Here is a 17,979-nt window from a genome sequence, read left to right as displayed (position 1 = left end):
AAAATAAGTTTGCTATTTGGATTCTGTACACGAAAAATGTAAAAGAGGCATGATAATCTTGGCCTTTCTGAAAATTGTCTCTTTCCAAAGACCGAAGTGCATTATTTATCGCCGTTTGCCTTAAGTACCTATATTACATTGCACTTAAGTTCCTGATCATATTTTTTGGTGGCTTGATTAAAAAAAACAATATCAAATAACCAAACTTACTTTTTGGTGAAATATACTTAGCACTGTTATAGAATTCCGTTTTCTCAGGAGTAGCGAGACCGGATAGCTCTCGGGGTATATCACTATCAGTCCGCCGACCGGCAACGGCCTGTCAGTTCTTCGGCGCCGTCACTTTTTTGCTAACGGACGTTGCCGTCCGGTGGTGCCTTATTAATTTTCTGAGAAAATATACGCCAATTTCTGGATATGGTATAACGATTCATAAACGGGTTCTTTGGCCAAATATTAGCCGACTGAAGTGACAATTGACGGTGCGTGACGATTGAAACGCAGACTGATAGAGGGCGTCTTGAGTCGTCTAATCGTCACGCTTTGTTTGATATTCTGTTGAATCTCATAATTTTTTCATCATTCATTTTTTTTGTGTTATTTATAAACGGTTTTTATTTTAAGTTTTTTGTAAATTATGCTTCCAACATATCAGGGACACCAAAGATTAAAAATGATGGTTTGGTAAATAAATTGGGACTTTACTTTGCATGTGCTATCACTGAGCTAATTTGTTAAAATATTCTATTCTCGTTCGTCTATTAATCATCTTTCTACGTCATATCGAATTTATATTCATAGCTGTACAGTGTAGTTACCATGAGTTTGGAATATGTACGTTACTTAACCCCAGTCAGTTGGAACGCCGATGTTAAAAAATTGCTACTGAATTAATAAACTTATTAAATTTGTTAATTACAGTTTAAATTGTCTGTGACAGATCTAGAACAAGGCGTTCGAGGGGTTAATATCGAGAATCTTCTTCAACCTAGCATTTTCCCGGCCTAGTGCCATCGACCGGTCTTCGGCATCCTTAGGTGTGAGATTGTTCTCTTGCATGTCCGCTGTCACGACGTCCAGCCAGCGCTTCTTAGTGCGTTTTCACATTATCCGATCCGATATCGGATGTAGGACCGATATCCCATATATTTAAGCCACCACCTTTGATTTTTGTCCTTTGATATCCTTCCTACATCGGATCGGATAATGTGAAAACTGAAAACGCACTTAGGCCTACCGCGATCGCGTGACCTCGGAGCTTGGACAGTGAGATTGAGGCACCTGTTTTCGACGTACGAGTCGAACGATACGAGTTAGTTCTCGCACAATGTAAATTGGTAGTGTAATACTTAGATGGGAAGTATAACAAAATCCTCGTCTTTTCTTGTATTTTTTTTAAATTACAATACAGGCCTATAACTTCGTTTTTTTAAGGATTAGAGAGACCTGTCAAGAACGAAATATAAGGTTTTTATCGGACACATTCTGCGGATCGAACAGTGAATACGAGTTAATAAATATCTCGTATTTATTTATTATCATGTTTTATTAATACATACATTAGTCAGCGTTGTGAACAGCACGGGAAGCATGGTCGCGCGATAGACGATAAAATATCAGGCCGTCCCTATCGCACTTACAATAGTGCGATAGGGACGGCCTGCTATTTTATCGTCTATCGCGCGACCATGCTTCCCGTACAGATAAGAAACATATCATTGGTTAATTTATATTCTAAGACGAAAAGCTAAGAATTTTAATAAATTGTGTTTGCAATTTTTCATGGAAAGATTGTACATTAAAAAAACCTTAAGAGGCAGAGTTCTCACACTATGCTCTATTTTTAAACGGCACTGTCACTGTCTACACTGTGTAGGTACATAAGTTCCGAGAAATCAGTGCTATCGGCCGAAATCGAAAAAGGAATGTTTACGACCACTTCTTCTTTGTTTACCCGTTTGACAAATAATTCTAATCTTAAAAGAAACGAAGTTATAAATGTTCTAATTGAAACTTGGACCTTTTCAGTTCGACCTATATTTAGGTAGCTAGCTGACGCAAAGTAAAACCTCTGTTTCTTGGGAGCAAATATGGTTAGATGTGTGAGGGATTGAGATTGATTGATGGCACGTATCTGATTTATTTCTCAGCGATAAATGGCGAATGAAAGAGAATATGTGTGTTTACATATTATAACAGAGCCTACAGGCGATTGCAGATCGGAAATGAGTTTTTCCCCTCACTAGCTCGGAAACACGTATTTTGTCCTTTAATACCAGCGGGTAAAAACGCATTTTATCCACTAGTGGGTAAAGTAATTTGACCTTGAATAAAGTCAAATTAACTGCTTTAAAATTGATAAAAGTAGGTGAATCTAGTAATAAAGATGATTTACCACCTGTGGAACTACTGGAAGCAGTGATAAACGCATTTTTTGCGTTGTAGTTTCCTCGCTATAGTGAGGGGAAAAGTTTTGTGTTACACTCGGGTGCAAATGTATTTTACTTCTCGTGTGTTAAAAAACTCGCAAGTTCAGGATTCTATTCTTGAACCACTCGCTTCGCTCGTGGTTCAACTATAGAATCCTTTCACTTGCTCGTTTTTCAATTCCACACTCGGCGTTAAAATACAACTTTGCCCCCTTGTATAACAAATAACTATTTAACATCTGGGAAAACAACTTATAAGTGTCGCAAAATGTACGTTTTTTTTTGGCTTTAATTAGTAAGTAGGGTTTGAGAGCGCTGTTCAGTTTCTCCATACAGTAAATGTAATTGTGTGACGTCTACGCTATTGGGTAACGTATTCAAAAATGTGTACACATCTGTGCGTTCAAGTTCTTCTGTCACTCTTACTGGGCGTAAGCATGAGGGAGATAGATGCGCGTCGCCCGGATCAAACTAATAATACTTTGTGAATTTAAATGTTTTGTGTGTTTAATAAAAACAAGTAACACGAGGCTTAGAATAAATGTAAAAGTGGAAAATGTCTGGCTTGGGTGAGACTTGAACTCACGGCTTCTGGATCGATACTCCAGCGCTCTGCCAACTGAGCCACCAAGACTTCAACCAAGCCAGCGAAATTTTCCACTACTAAGGTCAATGGGACCCGTAGCGACATCTACCGTAAGTGTTAAACTTCTTAAACGGCAACCAGAGTTCCAAGTCATATTGGAAATTCACCAGTTACGATGCGCTAACCATGCTAAATTTTTAACTTCTGATTAGCAGAAACGTCTGCAATCGATGCCACTAGGCTTAGAATAAATTTAAAAGTGGAAAATGTCTGCCTTGGGTGAGACTTGAACTCACGGCCACTGGATCGATAATCCAGCGCTCTGCCAACTGAGCCACCAAGACTTCAACCAAGCCAGCGAAATTTTTCACTACTAAGGTCAATGGGACCCGTAGCGACATCTACCGTAAGAGTGTTAAACTTCTTAAACGGCAACCGGAGTTCCAAGTCATATTGGAAATTCACCAGTTACGATGCGCTAACCATGCTAAATTTTTAACTTCTGATTAGCAGAAACGTCTGCAATCGATACCACTAGGCTTAGAATAAATTTAAAAATGGAAAATGTCTGCCTTGGGTGAGACTTGAACTCACGGCCTTTGGATCGATACTCCAGCGCTCTGCCAACTGAGCCACCAAGACTTCAACCAAGCCAACGTTTCTGCTAATCAGAAGTTAAAAAAAGTAACACAAGTCTCCTCAAACATAATATAGCTTATTATTAAAACTAGAAACTTCAGAATTTTCAAACTGTCTGCCAAAACAGTTACACCCATAAAAGGGGCGATAAAATTTAAAATATCTGGCACTGTTTCAAGTACCTCGCAATATGCCTTGTTACAAAAGAAAGAGCGGTCGTTGTTTAACACAAGAAACGACGATTTGCAAAGAATTTGACTTAAATTGTGGCATTTGTTTCCTAATTTATAATTTTTTACAAAAAAGGTAACGTAAACCATCAAAAGTAACGGATCAGTGTGCGCTCACGAAATGCTCACGATAATATCTCTTTCGTAGCTATCTATCTTTATCGCTCTTGCATATTGGCGCGACAGAGCCAGAATGCATTTTTGCGGCGTTTGGCATCGCAGAAATGCCATTCGGCTACAGAGCCTGATTACGAGTCTGAAAGTTTTAGACTCCTTAGTTTTGATAATTTGGCCCATATTCTGACATTAACATACTTATTCAAAACCAATTATGCAATTAATTAATTACAGCATATTAAAAAACTTACTCCTGAACACTTATACTAAAAATCTTACAAATAAAAACTTATACTATTTATTTATTCTATACAAATAAAAAATTTGGCTCAAATCGTCGCCAGTGGGTAAGGTGCCAGAAGGCTGGCCGCATTGCCCCGCTGGATAGCTATACTTATCCGCTGAGCGAAATACTGGCCAGCCCTCTGGTCACCAGATGCGTCTATGAGGCGCTTGGACAGCTCCTCATAGAGGCGACGCGCACTAGGCCCCCACGGCCCCAAGGTTTCAACCCCAAACGCCGCAAATATGTAGCTACTTCCGAGGTTGGCATACTTGCGACGTTTGAGGTCTTCAGCCGAGGATGCAGCCGCACCAGCACCAACTTTAGTGCTTGGAATATGGGACGGAGCTAGGGTGTCTACACATGTAGCATCCCAGGCGAGCGGCCGACCCAATACTCCAAGGCACCAGCGTCATCCCATCAGGCCGCTTGCCATCAACCCTGGCCAGGCCGTTGGGTTCGAGGACGACCGGCACTTTTGCGCTAGCAAGGGCCCTCCGGATGACGTCGTTGAGGCTAGCGTGGCGAGGAATTCTCCCGGCACTTCGGCTGCATGAGAGGCCGTGGTGGCCAAGACTGTCCACCGTAGCTCCGCACTGGCAGCGATGAGGCACATTTGCTGATGCCCCTATTCTGAGACAGGTGGCTAATCGGAATGTGGTGTTGTCCAGCAATGTTCCTATTGTGGTGGATGGGAGTGTATGTAGCCACAGACCTGACTCCCATTCCGCGGTAGCGAGGAGGCGAGCCCGATCCGCCGAATCAAGAGCCGTCTCTAGGAGGCGGTCCCTTGTTAGACGGCAGAGAGGCCCGTCCCACTGCTTTTGCGAACATGGGTTGACAGGCAGGTCTGTGTTTGGGCATGTTAGCTGGCAAACATTCTCGGCCTCGGTACAGTGTGCAGCCTCTAGGACCCCAATGGAAGGGGCTAAAATTTTCCCGATGAGGTTTTGAGCACCGTGTACCGAAGCCAAGAACGCAGGCAGCGCCACACTAGAAATTTTACGGATACCCAAGCCGCCTAACCTGATGGGTAGGCTAGCCTGGGTCCATGATCTTATTTTAATATGTGTCAAAATTGCCATCTACCCGGAAATCAACCAAAGGTGTTTTGCCATCTATGTAGTAGTACATTTTTCTTAGACTTTACCCAAAACCAAAGAGGATCGAGTATTATAGAGAGTTACTGTCGAAGTAAAATGTGTAATCACAGTGCATAGACTGCCATCTCTTGCCACAGGCTTAAAACTTTTGAACCTCAGTTTTGACAATTTGGTCCATATTCTTAGCTCGATATGTGTTAAAATGTCAAATATTAAATATTAGCGCCATCTAGCTGAGCGTACCCCAAAGGTGTAATGCCATCTAGGCCACCGTACCTTTTTCTGTATGGTACGTTTTTTTCTTAGACTTTATCTGTCTATACGGAGTTATATATGTCTTTGCCCCAAACTAAAAAACATTATCTTGCACGTCTTTAATATCCTTGCCAAACATAATGATTACAAATGTCTCAGCCCTGACTTGCACGTATTTCTATTTACTCAACAAACAACAACATTATGTAGTATAGGTTCCCTAATTTTAGTGTTTAGTGAACCCTTTTATTTTAATCTGTTCTAGTGTGATTTTGCTTATGTAGTCTGAAGTTTTTCTCATTGACATAGTGAAAAGGATAGAATTTACTTTTTATTATACTTTCAACAAACCTTTCTTTTGATACGGACAAAATTACCTTATGCATGTTTACTAGTCCAGTGGAGCTAACGCCGTGTCTTGCGACCGTCGCCATCGCATCGTCTACTTCCATATCGATAAGGTTTGATTTCGTATGCGTCGCATCGCCGTCGCGCGACCATCGCGCGACCGTCGCCCACGCAAGCCACGGCGTAAGATGGACGGCCGTCTATCATTTGATTCATTTGTAACCATGTCTGTCACGTTTTTATAGTGCGCAAGTGACGCATGATATGACAAGTGACAAAACACGACCATGATACGGCCACAGAAGACCTACGTATCGCAATTTAAGTTTGAGATGTTCAGTCAACCAATTGGAACCCCAGGCCACTGTAGAACTATGTCATAGTGACGTTATTAATGAGATTGTAAGAAATCTCTTACCGCTTATCATTTTGACATGGTTGTAGAGTGACCTAGGGTTCCAATTGGTTGACTGTACGAACGCGCGCGAGAACGCTACGGCTGTCCCAAAAACATATAGTTTTAGTGCATTTCAACATGTGCCTGGCTGCGAGTAGGATTTGATTTGGGACAGCCGTCAAGTTGTACGTGCTAGACTGCCAGATCTACATAATTAATAACATGACATTGAAATCAAAATACGCCTGTTAAGTAATTAATCTGCAGGATTACCAGGACGCCGTAGTTATGTAATAGCGAACGTGATGTTATTTATTTATTTAAACTTTATTGCACAATTAAATAATTTTTAAGAAAAAAAAACCGCCTTCCTTTGGGGTTCTGGTGATAAATACTTTCAAATGTTGGATTATGTTATCAATTCGTCTGTATATTTTTTAATATTTGTTATTCGATATCTCCGTCATTTCTGAACCAATTTTGAAATTTGGATGATTCTGAAGTACTTACAGATGAGAATGATTATCAGAACGGAACTCTAACCAGGGGCGGCTCATTCTTCATCAGCAGTTCCACTGCACCAAATGAACACTGTTCTGGACGTAAGTGCATGCTGTTCTTATAAAAATACCAATGTCACTATAAGTGTGCCGTTCAGATTTGAGGAGTTCCGTTCTGACCATCATCAGCAGTTCCACTGCACCAAATGTCACTGTTCTGGACGTAAGTGCATGCTGTTCTTATAAAAATACCAAAGTCACTATAAGTGTGCCGTTCAGATTTGAGGAGTTCCATTCTGACCATCATCAGGAGTTCCACTGCACCAAATGTCACTGTTCCGTACGTAAATGCATGCTGTTCCTTTAAAAACACAAAAATAACCATATATATGCCTTTCAGATTCAGGTCCCATTTTTCTCAGAACTGGGTTCTGAGAAAAATGGGACCAATATGTATGCATATACATTCAATCAAAAAAAATAATTTCAAAATCGGTCCAGTAACGACGGAGATATCGAGGAACAAACAAAAAAAAATAATACAGACGAATTGAGAACCCCTTCCCTTGAGATTTGGAAGGCGGTTATAAAAGTACAACGGCGGACTTAATGTTATGACGCAACAGGAGCGAAAAAAAAAGGCAAAATCCATCATTTTAATTTGGGAATTTTAGTTAAATGTACTCACTAGACATATAGAAAACCACTCTCGACTGTTTCCTCTTCTAAAACTAATCGAAACGAAATTTCAGAATCTGAATGACAAAGAAATAATCTGTATTGGACTGTTTAGTTTCTGTTGACTCATTGTAACAATTTTGAATATCACACATTTTAATGCGGTATAATCATGTAGTCTTTTTAGAAAAAAATTTGATGAGATTTATCGCCTTTATAAATAAAGATAAAATTTTTGAAAAAAACCCCGACCGCGACATTAGTATAGACCGATTTTCATGAAACATGGCTGAGAACACTAACTCAGCTTTCAGACAAAAAAAACAAAATCTAAATCGATTCATCCGTTCGGGAGCTACGATGCCACAGACAGACAGACACACACAGACAGACAAACAGACAGATAGACAGACACGTCAAACTTATAACACCGCCGTCGTTTTTGCGTCGGGGGTTAAAAATAAACACAGTCGATAAAACCCAGCCGTATGTAACGAAAAGTACTTAGGAATAGAAAACCCACGTAGCTTAGCTGGTGGCAGTGCATGTGTAAAATTAAATGAAAATAACTCGTAGCAGCCTCTACGCCGAAGCAGCTATAGCCAGCCAACCGAATCGCGCTACCAGGCACTTCCTAACACCACAGAATATATAATAGTACAAGTACAGAAGGCCCACTGCTTTGATGTTCACCAAATGCCGCCTTTTTAAATGCCTACAAAATTCTAACAAAGAAACGAGCCGCACGTGCGCAGCGTCGAAGGATAGGGTTGCCTATGGATTAAAACGCATTAATTCTCAGATAAATAGTTATACTATATATTCAAGTCTTGGTTACTTTTTAGGTATATATACAGTATTTATATATTTTTGTTACAGCCTTCAGCATCACAAGCCTTATTGAACTTTTCCGTTGGACTTAATCAATAAGATCAGTGTAGGATTGTCCTATTTTATTCATGATGTCTATTTAACTAAGCATTATTAGCCATTCCACACGTGGACATCGCATATGAACCTTGAAAAAAACTCGCTACGTAATGTAACAAAAGAAAGTGCGAACGTGCGTTCCGTGAGAACGCGCGCCACCCCTGATTAGGCCGCGAACTCGCGGCCGCCAGCATGTACTTGTAGCGCGGCGATAGAATCGCGGAGTGAGCCGCCCCTGCTAACACAGAAAACAATAATACATCAAGGCACTTTACCACAGTAGGTATAATAAAAAGTACTATCGTACAGTATGGCCACTCCCGCTCCCCGCTGAAAGTGCCGCCCACCCGCCCTCGGTTACCTCACAAAAACGCGACCGGTCGACCTGTCGTATCTGACACATACAAGCATGGTACGCGTTCGCCTACACGCGCTTAGACTGTGTGCGTAAGAACGCGCCTCTTTCATACATTTGATCGGTATTGTCCGAGGTGTGCCTACACGACATCTACTACAGATAATTATCTAGGTACACATACGTACAACTCGTACAAGTTGGAGGTTTCTTCCTAGCCGCCTACGGACTAAAGCCCTAGCATAGCCGAGTCGGGCATGCTGTCGAAGACCGGGTCGGCAGTATCCAATGCGGATTACCTCCACCTCTGAAAAAAAAAAACTCGTACAAGTTTCTAAGATGCTCGTAATGTTCGTGTTCAAGATCACGGGCGTTGTACCAAACACCGAGTTGAAGCGAGAAAGTTTGGGTGGACCAATAACGGCCAGATTCGAACTTACGTCTTATGGATCGGATGTCTGTGTCAAAATAACGTTTGATTTGAAGATTTGATTGGCACTGACCAAAGAGGATCGAGTATTATAGAGAGTTACTGTCAAAGTAGCAATTTAAATTTTTTAAAATGTGAGTGCTCATGAATTTACAGATGTAAACATTTTCTAACTCTATTAATTTATGAACCGTTATTATTAAAATTATTGTAACATTATACGTTAGAATGTATTACCTACTCAAAAAATGAAAATTATGTAAGCAAAGCATGTAACTACGTGTAAGAATGTGTAAAATTTTTAAGGAATAAAAAGGCTATAATATAATATAAATATACTGTCAAAGTAAAATGTGTAATCACAGTGCATAGACTGCCATCTCTCGACACAAGCTTAAAACTTTTGAACCTCAGTTTTGACGATTTGACCCATATTTTTAGCTTGATATGTGTTAAAATGTCAAATATGAATATTAGTGCCATCTAGCCGAGCGTTCCCCAAAGGTGTAACGCCATCTTGGCCACCGTACCTTTTTCTCCAAGGCTTTGAGGTACGTTTTTTTCTTAAACTTTATCCGTCTATACGGAGTTACATAAGTCTTTGGCACTGACAGATCGTTATCATATCGCAGTGACATATTGCTCCAATCTTAGGCCGATAGTCCACTATTATATGTTTATCATAGAAATATGATCATAGGTCCGTATGCCGCCCTTTTTCTTCAACGTTAAGAAAAAGGACGGCATGTTGCCTATGATCATATTTCTATGATTCATATGATAGTGGACTATCGTCCTTAGAAACATTGTTCGAGTACGACATGTGTGCTCTATTACGCATGAGCGTAGTCAAGAGGCCAGAGAGATACAATAGATACGCTACGGAGCGTGTACATGTACAATAGCCTCTTGTTTACGCGGCCTGCCGAGAAGTCACGACATGTTTTGCATCGTAGGAGCAAGCCTTATTAGATGCCAATGGAATTTGCGGATTGTATTATGTACACCAGTCTTTCTTTTCTCAGATGATAGCGTGAAAACTTTATCTAAGTCGAAAAATCGCGTTTTCCCTTATTTGTGGTGAGCAATTTTATAAATAAAAAAATTAAAATGAAATATTACAATGCGCATATGAACGTCAAATAAAGCTACGCCGGCTCTAACCCTACGCCTCAGCCTCGAGAAGATTTCAGTCCCCCCCTCAGTTGGGAGGGGGGTATCCACTATGAAACCGGCAAGAAACTTGGCGGGCCACTTCTTTTCAAAACATTACATCTAATAATTAACATGCATTAAATAACAAGATAAAATGTAACATGCAAAAGTATTCATAAAAAAAAATATTAACAGACTAGGTAGGTACTTTATGGAAACTAATTTCAATAAATTATAGTATTGTAGTTTAATAATACGTCGTTCTTCTTCAGAGAAAACATATCAAATTGTCACAGAAGAAAAAGATAATATAAATCTCAATATCATTAAATATGTACTTAGTTTTACACAACATAAAATATTTGATGTGCTTTCTTATCTGAACTGTGTCCTCTATACAGAATACAATTATTTTAATTGCTATTCGTTTTCTGCAGTTTCTGGTTCGGGCCATGCATGTTTATCTGTCAAATAGTCCTCGACTCTGTAATAAGCCTTTAACATCAATGATTTTTTTAAGTACCTAGTTCTTAAGAGCTGGGAGGGGTAATCTCAAAGCAGTGTCAGGTAACTTATTATAAAAATAAATGCATTGCCCAACAAATGATTTCCGTACTTTGCGGACACGAAACTTCTTTATGGCAAGCTTATTTTTGTTTCTAGTGTTATAATTATGGATATCAGAATTCTTAGTGAAACAGTCTAAATTTTTAACAACATAAATGATACTATCATAGATGTATTGGGAAGCTACAGTTAAGATATTAATTTCTTTGAAAAGTTCTCTTACTGAATCATTTTGTAAATCAAATTTTCCTTAGTGAAATCTAAGTTTCACGGTTGCGGTAAACAAGCATACTCGACCACCTTAATGGTAAGCACTCGCCGTAACCTGCGGACGCAAGCAACTCCAGAGCCACAAGTTTCTATTAAGTATGAAATGCCATGGAGACGTGAATTGCCTCTTGTCTACGCGGCCAGCCGAGAAGGGTCTCGAGGTCGCGGCATGTTTCGCGTCGAGCGAGCGAGCCTTTTATTAGATGCCAATGGAATTTGCGGAGTGTATTATGTACACCCGTCTTCGGTTCGGTAGTTTCGGGGAAAACTGCTGTGACAGACGGACAGAGAGACACACGAGTGATCCTATAAGGCCCACTTGCGCCAATCAGTTAACCCGGGGTTAGTGGGCTGTCATCTGTCAAATTCCATATAAAATGGTGGGTTAACCCTCGGGTTAACCCTGCAATTTCGTTGGTGCAAGTGGCCCTAAGGGTTTCGTTTTTCCTTTTTGAGGTACGGAACCCTAAAAATAACAAATGACAAATCATTAACTCAAAAAATAATATACTTACATATACAAGACTATAAGTAGGGTCTAGTTAATATGCATATAAAAACATTTTGTAAGTGAACATTAAAATTAAATTAAATTAAGTTTGAACCTTGTTTTGCCGTACCTCTCGCCTGAAACACAGGGTTTCCCTAGTTCGGGCAAATGTAAATCATCGATAATTTTAAGTATTTGTTGGATGTAATGTAAATATGCAATACTTGTTTTCAATAAAAAATGTTTGTTTATGTTTATATAAGCGGTTTTATACATTTTTTCAGCGATTTTAACAAATCTTCTAAAGTTTCGGTTTCGGCCGAAACTAGAGCCAAAGCCGAACTTTTGGTTTCTGTTTCGGCCAGAAAACGTGTTTCGGTCGGTTACTAGTTTTAATATGATGTTTAATACCATATTTTCACCAAAACTTATTACTAGTATAATATCCAAACAAAACCAAGTAGTTTATCTGAGTCGTACTCCATGTTATAGCGAATAAGGTTCGCTCAAGAATTTACACCCGCTCTCACGACAATAAGGCCTGATTTAGACGGCGTGCGAACTCGCATGCGATTTTAGTTACATTGCGAGATTGCTGAGTTACATACAATTTTGCATAGCCATCAAATACCGCAATGTAATAAAACTCGTATGCGAGTACTCGTACCGTCTAAATGGGCCCTAAGGCTACGTTCACATGGGGCAATTTAACCCGTATACCGTGTACGAGATTTTATCGAATATCGTAGTGACAGTAAAATTTGTATGGCAACTCTGTAAATCGAGCAGCGCTGGTGGCCTAGCGGTAAGAGCGTGCGACTTTCGATCCGGAGGTCGCGAATTCGAACCCCGGTACGACCCAATGAATTTTTTGGAACTTATGTGCGAAATGCCATTTGATATTTGCCAGTCGCTTTTCGGTGAAGGAAATCGTCGTGAGGAAACCGGACTAATTCCAACAAGGCCTAGTTACTCTTCGGGTTGGAAGGTCAGATGGCAGTCGCTTTCGTAAAACAAGTGCCTACGCTAAATCTTGGAATTAGTTGTCAGAGCGGACCCCAGGCTCCCATGAGCCGTGGAAAATGCCGGGATAACGCAAGGAGGATGATGGAGGTACCGTAGGGTCTTGTCACCGGAATTGCGAGATTCTTGCAACGACTTCATCGAATGCGATGCTCAGTGGCGCTTATGTTTACGTTGATTCGTTCACACGGACACACTGGTTTCTCGTATAGGTACGTTGTGTTTGTGACGTCTATGGCGAAGATCATGATGGAGGACTGATTGCCGATTGCATACGGGAAAAATCTGAATGGACCTATAGCACCGCCGTGACAACGGCCGTCTTGTATACGGTTGTACCGTATCCGTATACGAGACGGCCGGAGAAAATATCGAATCGAATAGTCGCCGTGTGAACGTAGCCTAAGAATACCGACATTCTTCTTGATAAGGCAGCAGCGCGTACAAGATGTAGCTGTATTACCTACAAGAACTTGTAGTCGCGAGTTCTTGGAACATGAGAATCTTCTGTAAGTTATCTTCGATGCTCGGATATTATAATATCTACTTATTCGTGTATTATACAGGATATATCTAAAAGCGAAGCCTAGCGGTAAGTACGTGCGACTTTCGTTCCGGAGGTCGCGGGTTTGAACCCCGGCTCGCACCAATGAGTTTTTTAGAATTTATGTGCGAAATGTCATTTGATATTTGCCAGTCGCTTTTCGGTGAAGGAAAACATCGTGAGGAAACCGGAGTAATTCCAATAAGGTCTAGTTTACCCTTCGGGTTGGAAGGTCAGATGGCAGTCGCTTTCGTAAAAACTAGTGCCTGCGCCAAATCTTGGGATTAGTTGTCAAAGCGGACCCCAGGCTCCCATGAGCCGTGGCAAAAATGCCGGGATAACGCAAGGAGGATGATGAGGATGATACTATAAAGTAGGTCAACCATATTAAAAGTATTTAACTTAGAAACCACAACTAAAACTTGACTTTGGGCTATACACGGTGTAACATGAGGAAACCGAAAGATTTTAACTACGCATTTCTGAGGGCAAACTAAAGATAAAATGCTATAAGTATGACGTTTTTTTTATGACGAAAATGTTTTTTGTGTAATTATTATTTAGTTTTTTTGTATGTTTTTTCATATGAAATGTAAATGTTATTCGTAAAACTGGCACTTAAAATAAAAATTAATAATTAAAAAAAATACTTTTTTGCAACGAGTCACTACCTAATTACTTTTTGATATCTATTAACGAGGATAGATAATGTCCGATAACGGCATCATCGCCATCAAAACAGCGTTTTGTTTTGTTCTAAGAAATAATAAGTAATTGTTAATTTTTTAGATGCTTATACACTGAGAGAAAAAACAACCAGTTTTCATGTTCGTTCAACAAGTTTTTTGGTTAAAAAATAGCGCCTACGTGCTCTTTGGTTCAAACAACAAGCTACTTGTCATTTGAATCGGCAATATATTTGAATCAACAAGTCGATTTTATAAAAACAACCTGACACATATTGTTTTAAACATACGTTTGGCTGATTCAAACGGATAAACCGCAACAAGTCGAACTTGTGAAATTCACAATGCAAATTTCTCTCAGTGTACACCGTGTATTAACCAACAAAATGTAGTCGAATAGTCGCTTATATTTCATGTTTAACTTTAGCGAAAACCGAGAAATAGGTAGCTATACCTAGGCGGAAAAATACATACATACAATCACGCCTGTATCCCATGAAGGGGTAGGCAGAGCACATGAAACTACTCAAGTTTCAGTGCCACTCTTGGCAAATAAGGGGTTGACAGAAAACGAAACTGTGACATTGCAGTGACAGGTTGCCAGCCTCTCGCCTACGCCACAATTTAACCCATATCCTACAGTCGCCTTCTACGACATTACAGCGGCGCGACCGGCCTAGGCGGCTAGATGGGGCTAGCGATTCCGCGCGAAACAAAATATTTTGTTTTTATTATGAGCGTCTTGAACCCGAAACCTTTATTTAATGAAAATTGAATTGTACTTTCGCGTATGTAGTATGTAATAATGTTTTCAAACATATTTTTGTATAGTATTTATTCGTATTTACTGTTAATTTTTTTCTAAGTGTTTATTTATATTAAGTATCATTTAACTAGCCATAAAATAAATTCCATGTACTTAGTCATCACACATATTCTCTTGTACAAGACGTAATTGACTAATTAAAGCATTCTATGCACTTTAGAGTCACATTCGACAGTAAAAAACATGTTTTTAAATATGAAAACGTTCTGGCCGCTCCTAGGCCCTGCCGCCGCTTCTAAAAGTACGTGGCATGGCTAGCGCCCGCGCGCGTTTCCCGCGCAGCCCAGCCGCCCCGCTCGCCGCCTTAGACCATTGTCGTGGCTAGGCCGTAACGGCCTAGCCACGACAATGGTCTAAGGCGTCTTGCGGCAGCGGCAAGCGGTAAGTCACAAAAACAAAAACGCAGCGCGCGCGAGGCATGCCACGACCTTGCCGCTGTTCGAAATCGCGCGCGGGTTTTTACAGGCCTACCCGCGGGAGCGACGCGCGGGGCGGCGCGCGACGAGAACAACTGTAGCGCGCCGCGCGGGCGGTGCCACGACATTACAGCGGCGCGACCGGCCTAGGCGGCTAGATGGGGCTAGCGATTCCGCGCGAAACAAAACATTTTGTTTTTATTATGAGCGTCTTGAACCCGAAACCTTTATTTCATGAAAATTGAATTGTACTTTCGCGTATGTAGTATGTAATAATGTTTTCAAACATATTTTTGTATAGTATTTATTCGTATTTACTCTTAATTTTTTTCTAAGTGTTTATTTATATTAAGTATCATTTAACTAGCCATAAAATAAATTCCATGTACTTAGTCATCACACATATTCTCTTGTACAAGATGTAATTGACTAATTAAAGCATTCTATGCACTTTAGAGTCATATTCGACAGTAAAAAACATGTTTTTAAATATGAAAACGTTCTGGCCGCTCCTAGGCCCTGCCGCCGCTTCTAAAAGTACGTGGCATGGCTAGCGCCCGCGCGCGTTTCCCGCGCAGCCCTGCCGCCCCGCTCGCCGCCTTACGCCGCGTCTTGCGTGAGCGACGAACCCGCGACGGCGACGCGATGCGATGCGATGCGACGAAATCAAACCTTCTATCTCTATGGACTTGTCTTAGGTGGGCGACGGAACGCGACGGCGATGCGACGCGACGAACTAGCGATGAACATGCGAATGTTAAGCGACGCGATGCGATCAAACCGCTGTGTTCATATGGGAGTGTCTTGCGTAAGCGACGGCCCGCGACGGCCCGCGACGGCGATGCGACGCGATGCGATGGCGATGGGCGCGCGATCAAGCTATTTGATTTTTAGAAGCAAATTCAATACGTAGAGAGGTCGGACTAGAGAAATAACGATTGATTACTAGTCTCACATTTCATTCTTTATATTTTCTTATAATAAAAATTCAAAATATTCAAATTAACATAAGTTGACCAAAGGAGTAATGTGCCTAAAAAGTAAGGAAATTACAACTTTTGTAACTTGTATTGACAGCCTTTGATTATGTGCACGGTGATACGAGATTGTCTGCGTAAAATATTAAAATTTAAGTGTGAACTAAAAATATGAAACACTAGTGCGATGACCTTACGATATATGTACTAGCACTTGACTTTGGTGAATAGGATCACAAAATTAACTAGTTATTATAACGGGCTCGTAGCCTAGCGGTTTCGACGTCTGGACGCCGCGCCAGCGGTGTGAGTTCGAACCTCGGCTGAGGCATGCTTTTGCAGTTTTATTTTTGTTTCTTTTATTTTCTATTATTTGATTGTTTACTTTTTCTTTCTGTAAGAATCTTCATTCTTATTTTTATTTTATTTTTAATAACTCCGGCTTTTATACTAACAAGGAAAGGTACCCATACAAAAAAAATATAATTAGACTACTCTTTAAGGGGCGTTCATTGTAATTCCTGCGATTCCTGCATTTATTGTAACTCTTAAATAATAATATTATCCTAAACCAGAACTTCTTGTTGCCATATAAAAAAAAATACATATAAGACAAACCTTTGTGTCGATAGATATTTTTCAGTACAGATGGTGTTTTTTTTACGCACTAGTGCGAGAAGTGGTTCATTATATGCCAGGTGAAACTTCGGAGGCTCATCTGTACTGTAAAACGTCGTACGATACACGTGCGAAAAGGAAATTCGTAACTCGTGTCGATTTAAAATACTCCCTTCGGTCGTGTTTTAATTTATCGCCACTCGTTTCGAACTTCCTTTTTTACGCACTTGTATCGTAATGTACTATTTTAAAGCACATAAAATTCGAATAAAATACATACACTGCTGACACGGGCCCGCTCACTGCTCAGTTCAGTCTGCGCCCAGCGCTTATGAGCGCTGGGCGCAGTGGACCTACGTTCGATAGTCTGGCGCACCGTGCTCTCGTAAGCGTAAGCAGCTAGATAGTTCTGAGAAGTGCTGTATAGGTACTGCGACTAAACAAATTTTGATCCTGTTGGTGGCAAACAGGCATACGGTCCGCCTGATTTTTACACATGCAATTTTATCCAAGAAATTTTACTTGAAATCTGATGAGAGTTTGAATTAGTATTATATTTCGGGACCAGGGGACCGATTTTTGAGTCTCACGCGTTCGAATTCAGAAAATTGTCACTGAAAATACTAAGCAATTCACTGTTTTCAACCAGTATTTTAGTGACAAATCCCATATGTGAGATTCAAAAACCGGCCCCCAGGATGAGGTTCTGGTTTTCATGGTGGAGTCAGGATATGGTCAACAAAACTGCTATTTTACTCATAATAACTCCACTATGTTTGGGCTTATTACATTTGGGCTGATGAGCAGCGTCGATCTCGATGATGTCCAAGGTCACATGATCGAGTCAGGAAATGAATAACAGAACTGCTATTCTACTTATCGTAACTCGACCATGTTTGATCTCATTAGCCGGGCCAATAACACATGTAATTTTTTGCACACAGCTCAGCTCTTTGAAACTGTTTATTTTAAGTTACTTACAATTAGTAGGTACCATATAATAATAATATATTCTTATCTCTTGTAAACTTTACAAAAAAGTTAACACATGAAACCAAAAGAATTGTTACTAGCAATTAAATTCAAAACTATCAAGATCATTCTTGCCTGTGTGTTGCGTTACCGGT

General features: G+C 40.4%; 1 non-coding gene across 1 annotated transcript; it reads right to left on the bottom strand.

Moving 5' to 3' along the window:
* Positions 1-3,286: 3,286 nt before the first annotated feature.
* Positions 3,287-3,359, bottom strand: Trnad-auc. The gene has a single exon. It is a non-coding gene; the product is annotated as a tRNA-Asp (tRNA).
* Positions 3,360-17,979: the final 14,620 nt, after the last annotated feature.

This window comes from Leguminivora glycinivorella, chromosome 10 (genome assembly GCF_023078275.1).
Source record: "Leguminivora glycinivorella isolate SPB_JAAS2020 chromosome 10, LegGlyc_1.1, whole genome shotgun sequence".
NCBI lineage: Eukaryota > Metazoa > Arthropoda > Insecta > Lepidoptera > Tortricidae > Leguminivora > Leguminivora glycinivorella.
The sequence above is the reverse complement of the archived record's forward strand: the minus strand, read 5'-3'. Positions and strand labels throughout refer to the sequence as shown.